Here is an 18,617-nt window from a genome sequence, read left to right as displayed (position 1 = left end):
ATTAAGTCATGTCTGACGCTTTGCAACCCCATTGACTGCAGCATGCCAGGCTCCTCTGTCCTCTACTATCTCCTGGAGTTTGCTCAAATTCATGTCCATTGAGTCGGTGATGATATCTAACCATCTTATCCTCTGCCACCCTCTTCTCCTTTTGCTTTCAATCTCGTCCAGTATTAGGGCCTTTTCTCTGTATATATATCTGGTTCTGTGGAGAATCCTAATGATAAAGGGGACCAGCTCTTCTTGGTATCCATTTTGTCTTTTTTTTAGAGTCAAGAAACCTTACTCAGAAGCTCTGTTCTCATCAGCCACATTTAGGGAATGGGAGTGCCATGATTCACTTAGACCAATCTGAATTCATCTCAATGGCTTGGGGAAGATGTGCAAATGTAAGCAGCTGTTTACAGGAAACCGCCCTTAGCAGGAAGCCCCTTTCCTGTCACTTTAGCAAAGCTCTACTGTAACTCACTTCTAAATCAAGCACCCCCAGGCTCTACTAATCTCCCGCCCAAGCATACCTTTCAAATCTTTTAATCACATAGTACGTTGCTTGGCTTGTTGGTTCTTTTCATAGATCAAAGAAATAGAAATGAAAAATAAATAACTAACAGATGACCAGAGCTCTTCCTCAGCTTCCCCTTAAGTTAACTCAACAAAGTGTGTGACTGAACTATGTGAGCAAGATAACATCCAGAGAAAGATCAGAGAAGTTGATAAGCCCACACCCCCGCCTGCACACATTGGGGGATGGTGACGACTCTGACCTCCTATCTCAATGATTAACTGAGGTTCCTTTTTTGTTTCCCTTTAAAACTTTCTTGGCCAAGCAGAATCTTTGGAGGTGGTTCTTGGGGAACACTGAGTCCAGCATCTCCCCAGATAGCCAGCATTCTTATTAAAGGCAACTTTTCTTCCTACAGACATTTGTGAGTATTGATTGTGTAAGTGGTGATCAGTGGGACCCAATTTATTTGTTAACACAAACTAGAACAAAAGTAAGACTCCTCCAGCACAGAAGCAGGGGAAAGGCTTGCCAGGTCAGCTACAGCAGACAGCAAGTGTTGGGAGGCAAGAGAGCCTTAGGTCAGGACACAGGCAGCCAGGTGCCAGCATCCAGGAGTCAGAGAGACACCAATGAAGGCTTGCTGAGGCTCTAGGCCAGTAGAGCATTGCCTCGTGTACCTTGTTGGGGTCAGAATCTGCCTCAGCTAACAAGCCTTTGGACTCTACAGGTGATGCCTGGGGGAAAATGGAGTTGTCTGGAAATAGGGTGAAGTTCAGTTCAGTTCAGTTGTTCAGTCGTGTCTGACTCTTTGCAATCCCATGGACACCAGGCTCCCCTGTCCATCACCAACTCCCGGAGCTTACTCAAACTTGTATCCTTCATGTGAGCTACTGAAGGCAAATCTTGTCTTCCAGTGTAAACAGGAAGATATTTCCTCAGCCATGGAAATGTCAAGACTTCTAGAATTTGCCCACTAATGTCATTCCCACACTCATTCTTACCCTTCAAATGAACTCAAAGATGCTTCTGTTATCAGCGACTCCTCTGTGAGACAGTCACATTATCTGTCTCTGTAAATGTCTGTTATCACAGACAATAAGTTCATCTCCACACACTGGATGTTCTGAAAGATCGGTACCCACCTGCTTCCTTCCCTTTGGGAGCTTATGCTCTATTCCAGACCCCAAAACAAGAGGCTATAGTTAATATTGCTCATGTATATATAAGGAATGGGGCTTCCCTGGTGGCTCAGATGGTAAAGAATCTGCCTGTGGGAAACCTGGGTTCGATCCCTGGGTCAGGAAGATCCCCTAGAGAAGGGAATGGCAACCCACTCCAGTGTACTTACCTGGAGAATCCCATCGACAGAGGAGCCTGGCAGGCTACAATCTATGGGGTTGCAAAAAGTCGGATGTGACTGAGTGACTAACACACACACATACACACATATACACATAAGGAATATTTCCTAAATGCTGGGCACTGAGCTGAGGACTTAATGTGTCCTATGGTTTAGTTCTCACAATATAGTGGATACATACTGTTATTTTCATTCATTACAGAAAATGGAAGCTCAAAAATATTCCCTGACTTGTTCAGGTTTAGACAAGGAGAGGATTTGGTACTCTCATTCAACTCATTTAAGCCTGTGTTCTTGCCCATAACACATGGGACAATAGTACCTGTTGGAATTAGAGAACGTGAGAAGCTTTTATGGATAAGGTCAAGATTAAGAGCAAAGATCTCCTAAAAGGAGAAAGCTTACCTTAAGGAAGCTCCCCTTGAACGATGAATAGAATTTAGTACAAGTTTTCTTGCTTTTTTTTCAGAGTGAGATGGTGAGACACAGCAGGGGGCGACGGATTTCTCAAGGTCATGCCACAAGTCGCTAGCCAACCCTAGCCTGTCACTCAAAGTTCCCAGTTACCAGCTCACTGAATTCAGCTTTGAAGTGGCTGGGGTGGAGCTCTGTCAGGAATTTTAAAAGTCTGAAATAAAACACCCACCTGCATCTTTCCCCTTCTCCTATCCCCCTTCTTGTCTCCCCAGCCTCCGCAAACAACCTTTTTATCATCCCTCCCACCAATCCATAAACTCTCCCAGGAAATGCCAGGACCTGAACACCATATTGGCCAGTAGGGACTCGGTCAACTTCTTTGCCTTCCGGCTGTTCTAAGCAAACAAAGGGCAGTGCACAAGTTATTAGTAAATACCAAGGCTTAGTTTATTGTATAAAACTTCAATCCAACAAATAAATGAGCCATCAAGTTTGAATTTATGTAGCATTCAAAACACATTAAAGGCATTTGACCATGACAAAGGCCTTTCCTGTTTTGAATGATGAAGCCAGCACGGCAAATACCTTTCGGATGAGACATTAAGCGAGGTCCTTTCAGTTTGTCTCTGGGGACTGTCAAGGTGGAAAGCGAAGGTTCCGGCACTCTTTCTAAAGAACTGTTTTGGGAGAATCCCATCTTGGTGAATGTCTCCTTTCTTCAAAACAGAGTTCGTGAGCCTATAATGGTCAGAACAATGACAACCGCTCAGCTAAGAGCCATCTAGCTGACTGCCATGAAGCCCTATACTAACTTTGAGATATTCCCAGGGAGACATCAAGGAACCAAGACTTTTCATGAAAAGATTCTGATAGCTGATCACTGGAGGGTCCAGTTGCTATTGTGGACTGTCTCTGAGCAATTTCATTGTCTGCAAATTGATGAATAATACCCCTCAAAGGGTGGTGAGCAATGAATGAGATAATCCAGGCATTTGATCAGTTTCAAAGCCTTGTTCAAATAAAAAGTGTTATTATTCATAATGTATAAGAATAATAGTTCAGCTCCACCTTTTCACTCCATTTCAGTTTTTCTTGCTTCAGCTTCAAGCAACAGAAATTGTCTCATTCTGCTGGTATTTGTGTTCTTGCTGGAAGATTTTGGGTCTCCCTGGTAGCTTAAACAGTAAAGAATCCACCTGGGTTGGATCCCTGGGTCTGGAAGATCCCCTGAAGAAGGAACTGGCTACCCACTCTCTGCTCCAAATGAAGCTGCTACTAATAATTGGAAGTTGAGTCATGGGAGTTGAGTTTCATTTGGTCAAAATTGAGCCTCCATGTAAACAGGTGATTCTCAGGCAGCCATCACCTAGAGACTTAGTGCAGGAGAATATTTGTGTGGTCTTCTTCCCAATGCACTTCAATTCCCACCCAAATAAAGAACAAAGTAAAAACTTAAAAGTACCCCCTACCAATAAACACCCCCAAATAGAACTCCAACAAATCTAGGTAGGAGAGGTTGGAAAGGGAATATTCATTCAACAAACTGATTGGGTGCTCACCAAGTTCCAGCACTGTGTTGGCTGCTGAATTACAAAGATGAGTAAGACACAGGCCCTGCTTTTCAGGGCAGTGAGACATAAATAGATATGCCAGTAATAGATGTGCTTCAGCTGGAAGCTGTGACCAACTAGCTCTAACTTTCGAGGTCTAGTTCCATTCCCTTTTTTGGGGGGCTCTTGGGGTTAGGACTGATCTGTGTGCATAAGGGTTCCAGTCATGTGTAGTGCCTCTTTCTTTCACCTGCAGCGTCCTGGGTCCTCAGTCTCACCCTGGGGCGGCTGATCCCAGTGGATGCACCTAAAGGTTCATCTCATATAAATGCTCTACTACAAGGAGCACAGCGTGATCCAAGAGAGCCGAAAGCAGTCACGGATTTGAAGAGGACAAAGAGGACAAAGAAGACAAAAAGACTGAAGAGAATAAAGCCAGCCCCTGGCCTCTAAATCTGAACTTTTGTGTAAGAGCTGTAAATAAACACTAATATTGACTAAATTCTTATGCTATACTCTCAATCTCATTAAATTGTCACAACAATCCTGGAAAACAAATATGTACTTCCCTGATCTACTGCTCAGGAAATGGAGGCTCAGTGTAAAGATCTTTTCTAAGATCCAGAGCCAGTATAGTCAGGATTAGAACTCACATTTCACTGACTTCAAATCTGGACTCTGAACTGTGCATTGCACTCTCTCCGTATCCAAGCCCTTTTACCCTGGACTTCTTGTTAAAGGCTTGATCTTTTGAAAAATCAAGTTCTTGAATCTTCTGAAAAATCAACTTCTGAACATCAAAGTTTGGGTGAGACGATGTGTGCATGTAAAGCTCCTAGTAAAATAACTGGACCTACTAAGTGCTGAATGGATGACAGCTTCTTTTCCTTCTACTGTTATTATTATCATGCTATGGCAAGAGCTCAGAGAATAGAACTCAATTCTAGCAGAAAGCCTGGGACAAGTGAGACCTGGAAGATTATCAATATATTCAGAGCAGAACCCAAGTCCTAAAGAAAAGACTGCTGCTGCTGCTAAGTCGCTTCAGTCGTGTCCGACTCTGTGCGACCCCATAGACGGCAGCCCACCAGGCTCCCCCGTCCCTGGGATTCTGCAGGCAAGAACACTGCAGTGGGTTGCCATTTCCTTCTCCAATGCATGAAAGGGAAAAGTGAAAGTGAAGTCGCTCAGTCGTGTCCGACTCTTAGCGACCCCATGGACTGCAGCCCACCAGGCTTCTCCATCCATGGGATTTTCTAGGCAAGAGTACTGGAGTGGGGTGCCATTGCCTTCTCTGAAAGAAAAGACAGAACTGGGCAATTTCTCAAGACTGCTTATGGAAAGACAGAACTTTGTGCTAAGCAGCAAGGTTCCCAAGTATGTGTCCATTCATCTACCTTTCCATCCATCCATTCATCCATCCAACAAAATCTTTTTTTTTTTAACATCAGTTTTTAGTTAATTTTATCTTATTCTAACATTTAGGGACTTCCCTGGTAGTCCAGTGGTTAAGACTTCGTGCTCCCAATGCAGAGGCCACAGGTTTGATCCCAGGTTGGAGAACTAAGACCCTGCATACCACACGACACAGCTTAAATAATCATAATATTTACTTGACTGCACTGAGTCTTAGTTGCAGCATGTGAACTCTTAGTTGCAGTATGTGGGATCTACTTCCCTGACCAGGGATCAAACCTGGGCCCCCTGCATTAGGAGTGTGGAGCCTTAGCCACTGGAGTACCAGGGAAGTCCCTAACAAAATTTGTCTATGCATATCTAATGTGCCTGGCACTGAGTTTGAAAGGATGAACAAAACAGATGTCACTCTGATCCTAGGAAGTTCATAGGTGGGGAGGATGCACAACAGTAAACACATAAGTAAATAAACACATCCTCACAAATTGAGGAAAGCATTATGACTATGAGGTACAGGTGCTGTGCTAGAGCACGCTGGAGGAGGGCCCCTGCTGAGAATAGATGGGCAAGGAAGGCCTGTCCAAAGAGGTAACATTTAAAACAGATTAGGAAGATAAGAAGAAGGAGAGGGTGGGACAGAGTGAACTGAGTGCTGCCCTCACCAAGCTGCCCACAAACCACCTAATGGCAAGTCCTACTGATATAACAGCTCACCTGCAAACTCTCAACTAAAGTGGGAGTGGAAGGTTTTGTGAATGACTCTCCCTGAACTGTTGGTTCAGAGACTACGGCCCTCTGGTCCTAACGGTGGTTTCCTGCAAGGCGTCAACAACAAGGACTCCAGAAGGCACAGACGAGCTGTTGCCCAAACCCTCCCCCAATTCCTCACGAGATACAGTGAATGAAGGGGTTCCGGGAGTGGATCTGGGGACTCTGGTGGGGACACACCACCCAATGAGCTTTAGTCAGCCTGTTTTCCAAAGCCCCAAACAGAGCACTACTGCTATTTACATTTCAATGTAAATTAAGCTGCCTTCAACTAGCAAGGCTGTGTAAACTAGTGTTTAATGTCAGGTTTATATTAATATTTGCATTAACAAGATTGATCGTTTACATAACAATGCATACGTAAAGTCTGGGCTAGGTTTGGGTTTACACACATTTGCATAATGTTTACAGATTGATTGATTCGACAAACTGTGCATAAATTCACGTCAACTGCTAGTTGTTTGTTTATTTTTTCTACTGGGGCTTGATAGCCTATATCTTAATAAATGGGTGAAACTGAACCTGAGTCCTCTGTTATAACCTTCACAGAAGATTTAATAGTTCTGAAAAGTAATTTTCGATGAAAAAGAGTGAGATGAAATCATTGTGGCTATTTTCTCCTTTCATCTCCAGCACTGAGTATAAGAAGGAGGTTACCAGCTTTAAACTATGCTCTAACAGAGATAAAACCCAGCTGTAGGCAGAAAATCTAGATTCAGGACTCCCTCTGTCTGTGCCATCCTGGAGAGTTTCCTAGAGAAGTTCAGATTTGGTGGGGACCTTAACGGATCATCTGAACCTCCGCTACACTGGTCCCCAGAAGGCAGATGAGGGCAGCTTCTTTTTATGGCTTTCTTTTATTCCTTTTAACCAGCTCCTCTTGGTTAAAGAATGATCTAGATATTAGCCCCCAACCTCAAGCAGAGGGAAATCTGGAAAGGAGCAGAAGCAGAAAAGAAAGGCACAATGCAGGAAGAAATGAAAATTAACTAATTAAAAAAATTTTTAATTATTTTTCGTGGACCTCCAATAGTTCAGTTAATCACTTCCTCAATTTGTGGCACAGAGTCTACATGGGCCGCAAGGCCCTAGTTTCCCCTCCAATTCATCCCCACCCTACAAAGAGGTACCACACAAATAAATGTGCCCAGCAGATCCCTGCAGATCATGGAAATAAATGAAGACCAACTAAATGAGAATAAGCAGAGGCAATTTACTCTGAGTTTGCTATAGCAAAGTCATCCACTGTCACTAGCATCCTGGCAGGGACTCAGAGGCAGCCAGAGGAGTGGGAAAGCTTTATAGTAGGAAAAAAGAGAAGGCTTCCAGAATGCCCTGATTGGAGAAGCTGTTGACATGTTAAGTTGGAGGCTAGCTAACTACAAGAGAGATAGCCTATGTGATTGGTTAGTGGTTCCTATTTAACATTCTCTAATTGGTTTTCGAAGATGGAAGTGGGGGCAAACATTAGACAAACTGTGAGTTATTAATCAAGTCCTGGCTGTACATACAAGCTCAGTCACTCAGTCGTGTTTGACTCTTCGCGACCGCATGGACTGTAGCTGGCCAGGCTCCTCTGTCCATGGAATTATCCAGGCAAGAACACTGAAACGGGTTGCCATTTCCTCCTCCAGAGGATATTCCCAACCCAGGGATCAAATCCACATCTCCAGCACTTACTTCATTGGCAGGCAGATTTTTACCACTGCACCACCTGGAAAGCTCCTAGTCCTGGCCATTTGGGGTCAACCCACTCCAGTACTTTTGCCTAGAAAATCCCATGGACGGAGGAGCCTGGTAGGCTGCAGTCCATGGGGTCGCTAAGAGTCGGCTACGACTGAGCGACTTCACTTTCACTTTTCACTTTCATGCATTGGAGAAGGAAATGGCAACCCACTGCAGTGTTCTTGCCTGGAGAATCCCAGGGACGGGAAGCCTGGTGGGCTGACGTCTATGGGGTCGCACAGAGTCGGACACGACTGAAGTGAAGCAGCAGCAGCAACAGTTGATTAACAGTCTGACTTCCTACAAGAAAGACTTACAGCAGGCTGGCTTCCTAGGCTAGTTATTGAGTTAACTATTGGTTTCCTGGACAGGTTGCTGCAGGTGGTGCGTTAGAGTTCTATTTTTATACATGGTCTGTCCACTGTCTGTTTGTATGTTCATTCTCAAGATGCAGGTACCTTATAAAATACACAGAGGTAAGTCAAAGAAGCAGAAACATCTTATGACATCCCTTATATGTGGAATCTAAAAAGACATGATACAAACAAACTTAACTTACAAAACAGAAACAGACTCACAGACTTAAGAGAATGAAGTTATGGTTGCCAGGGGGAAGGATGGGGGAAAGGATAGTTAGGGAGTTTGGGATGGACAACAAGGACCTCCTGTATAGCACAGGGAAGTCTCCTCAATGTTATGTGGCAGCCTGGATGGAAGGGGAGTTTGGGGGAGAATGGAAACATGTCTATGTATGGCTGAGTCCTTCTGCTGTTCACCTGAGACTATCAAAACATTGTTAATCGGCTATACTCCAGTACAGAATAAAAAGTTTAAAAATACATAGTGCTATTTTCTGTGTGTTTGTATTTTGAACTTACTAGAGAGTATTGTGTCAAAATTTCTTGCTTATCTACTCACTCAATAGTAAGAGTCAAGGGTGGTATCTGGATTGCTATATGTGGTGAGGACAGGGAAGCCTGGCATGCTGCAGTTTATGGGGTGGCAAAGAGTTGTACACGACTTAGCAACTGAACAACAACAATGTCAGACATTGCACCTTACAGTTGCATATATACAATAGAGTATATCCATTTGTACATACTTTCACATTTAAGAGTTGCCTCTGGTATCCATTACCACTAACAGGGCTGAGAGCAAGATCCTCATGCATGCTCACATAAGAGTACACCAGAGTAGGCCAGATTCTTTACAGTCTGAGCCACCAGAACCTGTCACAGTTAGGTATTAATCTGAAGTTCATTTTTGTATATAATATGAATCAGATTCCTACCTCACACCATATGCCAACACCATGTGTAGAGCAATACTTTTCTTCTCCACTAATTTTTGGTGGCGTATTTGTTATGATAAAGTTACTGTTCCTATCTTATTCTGTCTGAGTTTCTGTTCTATCAGTCTTTTCCTGGGCCTGGCTAAAATTCTAAAACAGAAGATAGGCGGATGGAAGGAGTGAAATTGGGTACACCCATGAAGCCTCCATTTGGAGGTTTATTGGATTTTGGCTGTTTTATTATTATAAGCTAACTTCCTCTATATTTGTTTTCAATATCACAATTTAAAGGAAGACATTTTAAAATGCATGGTTTAGGGCTGTAGGGTTTTCAGTGAGAAAGCCTGAGGTCCCTGATATTCTAGTATCAGGAATTAGCCAACTTTTTATGCAAAGTCAGTAGTAAATATTTTAGGTTTTGCAAGTCTAAATGACTCAACTTTGCCCTTGCGGCATGAAAGCAGCCATAGACAAAATGGTTGCAAAGAGCATGGCTGTGACCAATAAGGCTTTATTTACAAAAACAAGCTGGCTGGACTGGGCCTAGAGGATACAGCTTACCAAACCCTATGCTGTAATACTTGTAGTAGTTTCCTTATCCACATGAGGTAACCATGACCTTTCATTGTGAAACTCATCAAGGAAACTATTATCTTTTTCTTTTTCCTTTTAAAAAATTTTCTATTGGCTTATACCCCTGCAAAAGGGAATGGCAACCCTCTCCAGTATTCTTGCCTGGAGAATTCCAGGGACAGAGGAGCCTGGCGGGCTACAGTCCACGGGGTCGCAAAGAGTCGGAGACAGCTGAGTGACTAACACTCTGACTTTCATAGCTGATGTGCAATGTTGTGTTAGTTTCAGGTATACAGCAAAGTGAATCAGTTACACACAAACGTACATCCTCTCTTTTTTAGATTCTTTTCCCATATATTCCATTACAGCGTATGGAGTAGAGTTCCTTGTGCTCTATGTTAGGTCCTTATTAGTTAACTATTTTATATAGTAGTGTGTATACGTAAGTCCCAAACTTTCAGTTTTCCCTCTCTCTCTGACCCCATGGTAACTATGTTTGTTTCCTACATCTGTGACTCTATTTCTGTTTTGTAAATAAGTTCATTTTTACCTTATTTTTAGATTTCACATATAAGTGATATCACATGATAAAAGATAACATTATTTTTTATAAGAGACCCAGATCTACGAAGCTGGGCATCAGATGTGTTCATTTGCTATCCCAGTATTACTTATAATAATTATATGGTAAATTATATAATAATAGATAACCAAAATAGTTTTCAGAGAATCATTAGGAAACATATGCAGATTATTATGCAGCCATTAAAAATGTTTACAGAAATCATTAATAGCCTATGTAAATGTTTATGATATAATACTAACTTTAAAATGAGGACAAAAATAACATATATATATAAGATATAAACTATATTTTTAAATGTACAGAGAATTAAATGTACAGAGTTAGTGACCACTCTAGATGCATAAAGTTGTGGATGAATTTTAATTTTTAATTTCATCTGAATATTTGTATGAATTTTCTATTTTTTTAATAGTGGAGCTATATTATTTTTTACATAAAAATATTTTCTAAGGAATTTTAAGGATGATCTCCATAAAACAATCTAGATGAATCCCCTCAGTGTCAAGGAGCACTGAGCAGATGGACAATAGAAAAGCTTTCTAGGGACTTCCCTAGTCCAGTGGTTAAGAATCTACCTGTCAATGCAGGGGACATGGGTTCAATCCCTGGTCTGGGAAGTTCCCACACATCATGGAGCAACTAAGTCCACGAACCACAACTACTGAAGCCTGCATGCCTAAAGCCTGTGCTCCGCAGCAAGAGAAGCCACTGCAAGTAGAGAGTAGATCCCACTCTCAGCAACCATAGAAAGCCCGAGTGTAGTAACAAAGATCCAGCATAGACAAATAAATTAATTAAATTTGAAAAGAAAAGCTTTCTAGTTACATCCCAGTAATTCAGAATGTGCAACAATTCCAACCAAAAACAGCTGCACCAGGCAGGGGCATGAGGGAGTTGCACTAGGGAACAGACTGAACCGCCAGGGGCTGTGGGCAGCAGGCTTTTTAGTATCAAAGGGTGAAGTGCCCCTGGTTCCAGAGGAAGGATACAGTAAGCTTGCTTGAATAAATCTTTGGGCCAGCCAGGAACTGAGAGAAAAGCAAGAACTACACCTGGGCTGTTTAACAGGGCTAAGAGACCTGGTCTCCAGGAGCAGAGTGGGAACCTTGGCTGTTGTTGTTCAGTCGTTCAGTCATGTCCGATTCTTTGCACCCCCATGGACTGCAGAACCTTGGGGTTAGGCCATTTGAGGATCTCCTGATTTTATCAATGCCAAGGCAGCCTATAATATGAAATCTTAATTTTAGGCCTTGCACCATACCCATATTAAAAATGGTGTTAATGGTAGGATTCTCCAGGCAAGAATACTGGAGTGGGTTGCCATTTCCTTCTGCAATGGTAAAAGGGAAATCAAGAGGATTGACAGCAAGGAGATGAAGTAGAAGTTGCCATTGAATGAGCAGACTAAAATGAAGGAGGCTCAGACAGCACCCTGAGGGAAGGGTACCACTCTTTCCAAAATGCTTTGCACTCTTCAGAAGAATCTTTCTTATTTCAAGTGTATTGAAGAATTGGCAAGGCTGGTCTTTCTGGGAAGATCCTCAAGGGCAACATTTTAGGGCATTTGAGCTCATGAAGATGATGAACACTGGCAGGCTCCCATCCTGGAGCCTGTTCAACACCTACCAGCGGGTCTTGCTAGTGTGATTTTAAATGCCCATAAAAATCAGGCTTTATTGATGGGGAAAACATAATATCTCTTTGGAAGTGGGCCCTGTTTTGTGCAAAGAGAGTATCCACAATGTTCCAACTATAGATAACTGACACAGGAGTCCTCTGGGGCTATCTCAGCCTCGAATGTAAATGTCTGAAGAACTCATTAAAAACAGCATGATTGGCATCTAAGTTATGTTGCTTTTGCCTGCATTTCAGATGCCCCATCGGGTCAGAGACCAAATTATTTTCACTCTGTGGGATGAAAAGAAGTTTGCAGTTCTTTCTCCGTTTGCTTTGGGCACACGCATGTGTGTCACTATTATTTTTATCTTCAACTCATCCAGATTGAATTATTTTCTCTACATTTACATCCTCACACAGGAAAGAGGGGGTGAGTATGGAGGTTGAAAGCCCCTTGACTTGGAGAGGGATTTCCTATCTGCCCTTCCCCCCATGTATGTGTGCATACACGTGCACGCACATAACACATACACGCACAGAGTTGTACACTAATGCCCTATACAGCCGGGGCACCAGCCTCACTTTGCTACTTGCCACCCTCTTCTGTCACTCCTGCCAGGAGAACACGGGCAGACATCGCTGTGTCTTCCTCCTGGCAGCCCTTCTGTTTGGCATGCTGTTCCCTGCCCGTCTCCTCTCACCTTCACCTCCTTCCTCACCGTCTTTTCCTGGCTGACCCATAGCCACCCTTTGGAGCTCACTTCCTCAGAGAGGCACGTCACCAGGCCTGAGGCAGTGATCTGCAGATGGAGCGGAGTTGGGCAGAGACTAGGGTGAGAACAATGGGGCACAGGTGGTGGCCCTGCAGGTAGGAAGGGCTGGCCTGAGGGCACCCCTTGCTTTGAACCCTCAAGGGCTCCTCCCTGCCCCCAGGAAGTCATCCAAACTCCTCAGAGTCTGATGTGAGGCCCTTTTCTTTCCACACTTCATCTCTTGCCGCTTCTCCTGGCTTCCCCCCAGGGAAGCCTACCCTCCCCAGATAATTTACCCTATTCTAGCATTGTTTCTTCACTTTCTGATCCCCTTCCTCCGCTCTGCTCCTTGAGGGCTGGCACCAGGGCTCACCATGCACTGGTGTCTCCCCAGCACCCAGGACTGGGCTTAGCACAGAGCAGGCTCTTGGGAAATATGTGCTGGGGAGTAAGGGGTGGAGGAGCTGGATTTCCTGCCTGTGGGATCAGAGCACAGAACCCCTCAACAGCCCTGTCTATACTGCCAGCCTCTGAGAGTGCTACGCAGTGCAGGCTGGGGCTGGGATAGGGAAAAGAGAAATTAGGGGTTAAAGAGCATATAGTAAGTAGCAGGAAATGTTCACACGGAGGTAACAGTGAGAACAAGACCTTGTTAGAAGTTCCTCCAGAATCAGAAGCTCCAGACCCCATGCTGTCTCTGCCATGAGCTTGCTGGGTAGGCTCTAATTCAAGGGATTGCCCTGGGGTCTAAATTCGGAACTTCCTTAAGCTGTCGGTCTAGGACACTGCTGTGTATACGGTGAAACCTGCCTAAGGAATGCAAAGAAATGGTTTAGGTTAATTAAAAACACACACAAAACACATCTGCAGTTTTTTTCCACGTGCTGCCATCTTTTTTCTTTCCATTTAGAGAATATGTTCCCAGGATAGCCCTGGGTTTAAGCTTTGGTAGACATGTATATCATTTCAGTCCTGGTTCCACCACTTAGAACCTGTCAGAGGGCAGCCAAATTTTTTGGTAAAAGGACAGAGAGGAAATCGTTCAGGCTTTGTAAGCCTGAACCTCTCAACCCTGCCTTTGTGACAGAAAAGCAGCCACAGACCACATATAACTGAGGACATGGTCAAGTCCCAGTGAAACTTTATTTACAAAAGCAGACAATGAGCTGCTCTGGTCCACTGGCCATAGTTTGCCAACCTCTGTCCTCAGTGATCTCGAGTATATCACATGTCATCTGAAAAAAAATTGAGGGATATAATACCTACTTTCTAGCAGTTGAAGCAATGTTATATGAAATTCCCTTGACATTTTTTAACAAACTAAATCACTAGAGAAATATACACTAGCAGTAGTGACGGTAATGTAAATGTGTTATTGTTTCATTAATAAATCACATTTATTTAGTACCCCCTGTACGTGAGGTGCAGTGCTTTCATTATTTTCCTGACTCCTCACTAAACGTCTCTCAAAAGAAAAAAAGAAAGCAATTGACTCCAATTGACTGATAAGGAAACAGAGGCTCAGAAACAGGCTCAAAAGTTACACAGGTGATTGGAGACAGGGCTGAAGTTTAACTAAGAGCAGTTTTCACATCCAAAGCAGTGGCCTCGGAAGAAAAAAAAAAACAGAAATGGAAATGTGTGAGGGGTGAAAATAACAGGCAAATAGATGAACAAATGGGCATACACAGACAGGTCCCAGTTGTGTTTAGAAGGAGGACAGGGCCAGGCCATACTCCTTGGTTATCAAAAGATGGCTGATACTTGCCATGGCATCTGGAGCAAGACACTTCCCTAGGCTTCTCCTGGGCGGGGCCCCAGATTTAAATCCTAAACAAGACCAGCTCTGGATGATGGGTTCTGCCAGCAGCGGAGAGCTGGCCTTCTCTGCAAGGGATTTCCTAAGTCACAACGTAGCCCTCCAGAACTTTCTGGGCCTGCCTCAGCCCCAGGGAAGGCTGGAGCAGCCGGTGCCACTTGAGCGCTGAGTCCCCTGCCTGGAGGAGGCCAGATTTAGCAATCTGTCACACACAGCCCGCCTCATCGTGACACAGGGCTCTGAGATGCAGGCAGCTCAGGCAGGCAGAAAGGCATCTGTCGGCGGCGCGCAGACAGGGATTAGAGAGGCCGGGGGAGGATAATGATGCCATTTGCTTTTCTATAAAGCGCGTGTCAGGAGGAAAGGATTAAGCTAATTGAAGAAATCTCCAGCACTTACGTCAAAGGTGGCTGCAAAGCGATTGCTTTATCTTGCATCTCACCTGCTTCAGAGACCCAGCTCGAGGAAGCCTACCCACGGCTCCACTTTGTCCCCAGCAACTCTTTTCAGAAATAGTTTGAGTTGGCGTTAGCCATTCTGCAAAGGAGAGAGGAGCTAAAAATAAGCTCATGAGAAAGCGGATCCCTCCCTGCCTTTTTTTTTAAACTTCCAAAGCTTACATGGAGTTTCCCAGAGAAAGATAAAGAGCTGGTTTTCCTGAGCTGGTTTTACATATCTGTGCACATGTAACAGGCAAAATAAATGTCACTGAGGGTGTACATACTGCACTGGGACAGGTGGCAGCCATCTCAGACATTTTTTTTTATCTTTCTGGAACATTACCTTATGCTCCGGGGAGTTGTGTTGCATGCAAAGAGAAAGCACAGACTTCAGAATCATTTATCACTGGTCTCCCCTCCTGTAACACCTCGAGTCCCAAACATCTCCAAACCCAGAACCAACCTGAAAGGCATAGGCTTTTGTCTTTTGTCACACAAATGCAACTCGGTTTTTGAGGTTGCCAGGTGACAGATTTTTGCATCCTCTCTATAATGAATTTGGGAACACAGCAAATCATCAGAAAGGTTTCCTCCTTCTTTTAGTTCAAGGTATTATACCACATCTACTCAAATAATGGGCTTTCCAGGTAGTTCAGACAGTAAAGAATCTGCCTGCAATGCAGGAGACCCATGTTCAATCCCTGGGTCGGCAAGATTCCCTGGAGAAGGGAATGGCAACCCACTCCAGTACTCTTGCCTGGAAAATTCTATGGACAGAGGAGCTTGGCAGGACAGAGTCCACAGGATCACAAAGATTTGGACACAACTGAGTAATTAACACTACTCAAATAATATTTGACAAATGGCTGCTATTTCCCAATGAATAAAATATCACATCTGAAAAATATAATCAGCTGCTTAATTTTTACCATGATACACTCTTTGACTGTCTTAGAAAATGGATTACCTGATGAATTCAGAGATGTTTGTTTGAGTGCTTGGGACTGGAAACCTGGCTTCATTCTCTGTCACTCTCTAGCTTTTTGACCTTGAGTGAGTTATTTCGACTCACTTTGATTTCTTCATTGGTATCATGAGGGAGTAACACTGCCCACGTTGAGCTGTTGTGAAGGTTACATGAGATGGCTCAAGAAAGGCAGAGAGGAGGCAGTCCGGAGTGGGAGCTTTCCTCGTTGTCATCATCTGCCAGAAAGGCATAAGGTATTGTGTTAGTCAGGGTTCTTCAGAGAAACAGAACCAACAGGATGTAAATATGTATGTATACAGAATAAAGAGAGAAGCGAGTGAATTTTAAGGAATTGGCTCATGCAGTTGTGGGGGCTGGCAAGTCCAAAATGTGCAGGGCTGACTGTCAGGCTGGAAATTCCTGCAGGAGTGAACGTTACAGTCTGGAGTCCAAAGATAGTCAGGAGGCACAATTCCTTCATCTTCGGAGATCTCAGCCTTTTTTTCTTAAGGGCTTGGACTAACTGGCTGAGGTCCACCCCCATTACAAAGGGTAATCTGCTTTACTTCAACTCTATTGATTTCAATGTTAATCACATCTTTAAAAAATGTATTTTTACAGCAACATGTAGACTGGTGTTTGACCAAACAACTGGGCACCATAGCTTAGCCAAGTTGACATGTCAACCATCACAGGTATGGTACCTCTATCACAGGTATGTTACTACAGGGAATGGGCTTCCCTGGTGACTCAGTCAGTAAAGAATCCGCCTGCAATATGGGAGACCTGGGTTTGATTCCTGGGTTGGGAAGATCCCCTTGATAAGGGCATGGCAACCCACTCCAGTATTTTTGCCTAGAGTCAGGGACAGAGGAGCCTGGCAGACTGCAGTCCAGGGGGTCACAAAGAGTCGGACACAACTGAGCAACTAAGCACAGCACACACTACAGGGAACATCATAGCTAACCAAGCAGCAAGCATGGAATAAACCGTAGATTAGCAACACATGCATTTATAAAGGCACAGCAACAACACAAAAGGTGCGACCGCCCATCACCTGCTTAGCGCCTTCGTCCCAGGACCTATCAGAAGCCGAGAAGGAGGAAGATCCCCTGGTGTGATGGAAAACACTTCACGCTCAGAGCTGGCCTCTCTTAGAGCTCGTGTCCCGGTTCCAGCCTTCTCTGCCCTGGATGAGTGTGCAGCTCCTCAGGCAGTTCCCTGGACGTCTCCAAACTTCCTGAGCTGCAACTCATAAGAAACACATCAGCCCTGCCTCCCGCACAGGGAAACTGTGAGAGGAAAATGAGGCAACTCTTGGGAGGGGCTTTGTAAGTAAACCACGAAGAGTCCTAATAGACATAACACATTATCTATCCCACAGGAACGTAATGTCCCTCTGGACAGAGGGAGTCCAGTTATTAGTACCAAAACAAGTAAAAGGCAACTCTCCTAGATCATAAATTTGACCTAACTGTAATATTAGCTGATATCATTAATATTTTCAATTAAAATTAATCTTCTCATTGTCTTGGGATTTCAAAAGGTTTTTTGGCTGCAAATTCAGTGACTGAGTTGTCTGAACACTAATCTTTCCCCCCATCCCAATAAATTTTCACTGCATTTGGGCAGAGGTCAAGTTCCCAGGTGGTACCAGTGCTAAAGAACGTGCCTCCTAATTCAGGAGACGTAAGAGACATGGGCTCAATCCCTGGGTCAGGAAGATTCCCTAGAGGAGGACATGGCAACCTACTCCAGCATTCTTGCCTGGAGAATCCCATGGACAGAAATGCCTGGCAAGCTACGGTCCATAGGGTTGCAAAGGGTCAGACACGACTGAAGCAACTTAACACAGCACAGCATAAGTATTTGAGCAGAAAGTATTTCATTGCATTTGAGCAGAGCTCAAAGCAGCAGGTCTAACAAATGTTTGTTGTAGGTGATTCATTCATTACAGAGATGTTTATGGAGTCCTCGCCATGTGCCAGGCACCACGCTGGGCTTTGGTTGGAGGCGGGAGACTTGAAGTGCTGAGTCATAGCACGGTGTAAGTGCTCGACAAAGGCCAGCTATTTATTATTTTTTCATATGCTATTATGTGGTCATTTTTGAAAAAGAAAGATAGAATTACTGCTTTAAAATATAGATAAATATGAGCCAACCTTCCTGCCAACCTCGGCAGGTTTTCTAGGCCAGCAACTCAGGGTCTGTTCAATATCACTCTGAAGTCAGGGGACCAGGAGCCCAGATTGAGGCAATCATTCTTTGGAGAACTTCACCATCAAAGGAAATTGTCCTGTGTTGTCTCTTAGAACACTTCACACTTCATTGGGAAGCTATAAAAACAATTACCAGGTCATTAGTAAAGGTTATTATTATTTTTTTAAGATCCAAAAGCTTCTCTCCCAGAATGACCTTAGCCAGCCTTGCAGTGAGAGACAGTTGCTGCAATGGAAAGAGTGAGAGCTTTGGAGTAGAAACTGAGGCTCCCAGCACTGGGTGCTTAACCTCCGAGCCTTGAGCTCCTGGATCCTGTGCTGAACTAGGAGCCCTTCCTGTGTCATTGGGCTATTTGTGCAGTTGAAATAAGGTGACTTTGGGAATAAGACCCTACATTATCCTGGGCACTTAGAAACCATTCTGTAAATGAAATTCCTTCCTTTCCCTGGTTCCATGTTGCATGTGTTTGAGGTCAGAGGTATGAATGGATAAAGCAGGAAGGATTGAAACGGACATTAGATCCATCAGGATAGGTTAGGTTGTGCTACAATAACAACCTGAAAACCTTAGCAGCTGACAACAATTGAGTTCAAATTTCTTACTCGTGCCCC

At 44.0% G+C, this 18,617-nt stretch overlaps 1 long non-coding RNA gene across 6 annotated transcripts; it reads right to left on the bottom strand.

Moving 5' to 3' along the window:
* Positions 1–2,704: 2,704 nt before the first annotated feature.
* LOC113894174 lies at positions 2,705–17,119 on the bottom strand. Of its 6 annotated transcripts, none has more exons than XR_003511498.1 (4): positions 16,844–17,119; positions 15,787–16,022; positions 13,209–14,916; positions 2,705–3,020 (listed from the first exon to the last, which is right to left on the bottom strand). It is a non-coding gene; the product is annotated as an uncharacterized LOC113894174 (long non-coding RNA). The 6 variants fall into 6 exon arrangements; XR_003511499.1 differs by having other exon boundaries at positions 2,705–3,655; positions 14,779–14,916; positions 16,844–17,105; XR_003511503.1 differs by having other exon boundaries at positions 14,779–14,916; positions 16,844–17,105.
* Between the last annotated feature and the right edge of the window lie 1,498 nt (positions 17,120–18,617).

Source organism: Bos indicus x Bos taurus, chromosome 6 (assembly GCF_003369695.1).
Source record: "Bos indicus x Bos taurus breed Angus x Brahman F1 hybrid chromosome 6, Bos_hybrid_MaternalHap_v2.0, whole genome shotgun sequence".
Lineage (NCBI taxonomy): Eukaryota > Metazoa > Chordata > Mammalia > Artiodactyla > Bovidae > Bos > Bos indicus x Bos taurus.
Note: the sequence above shows the minus strand (reverse complement) of the source record. Positions and strands in the feature narration are given on the sequence as shown.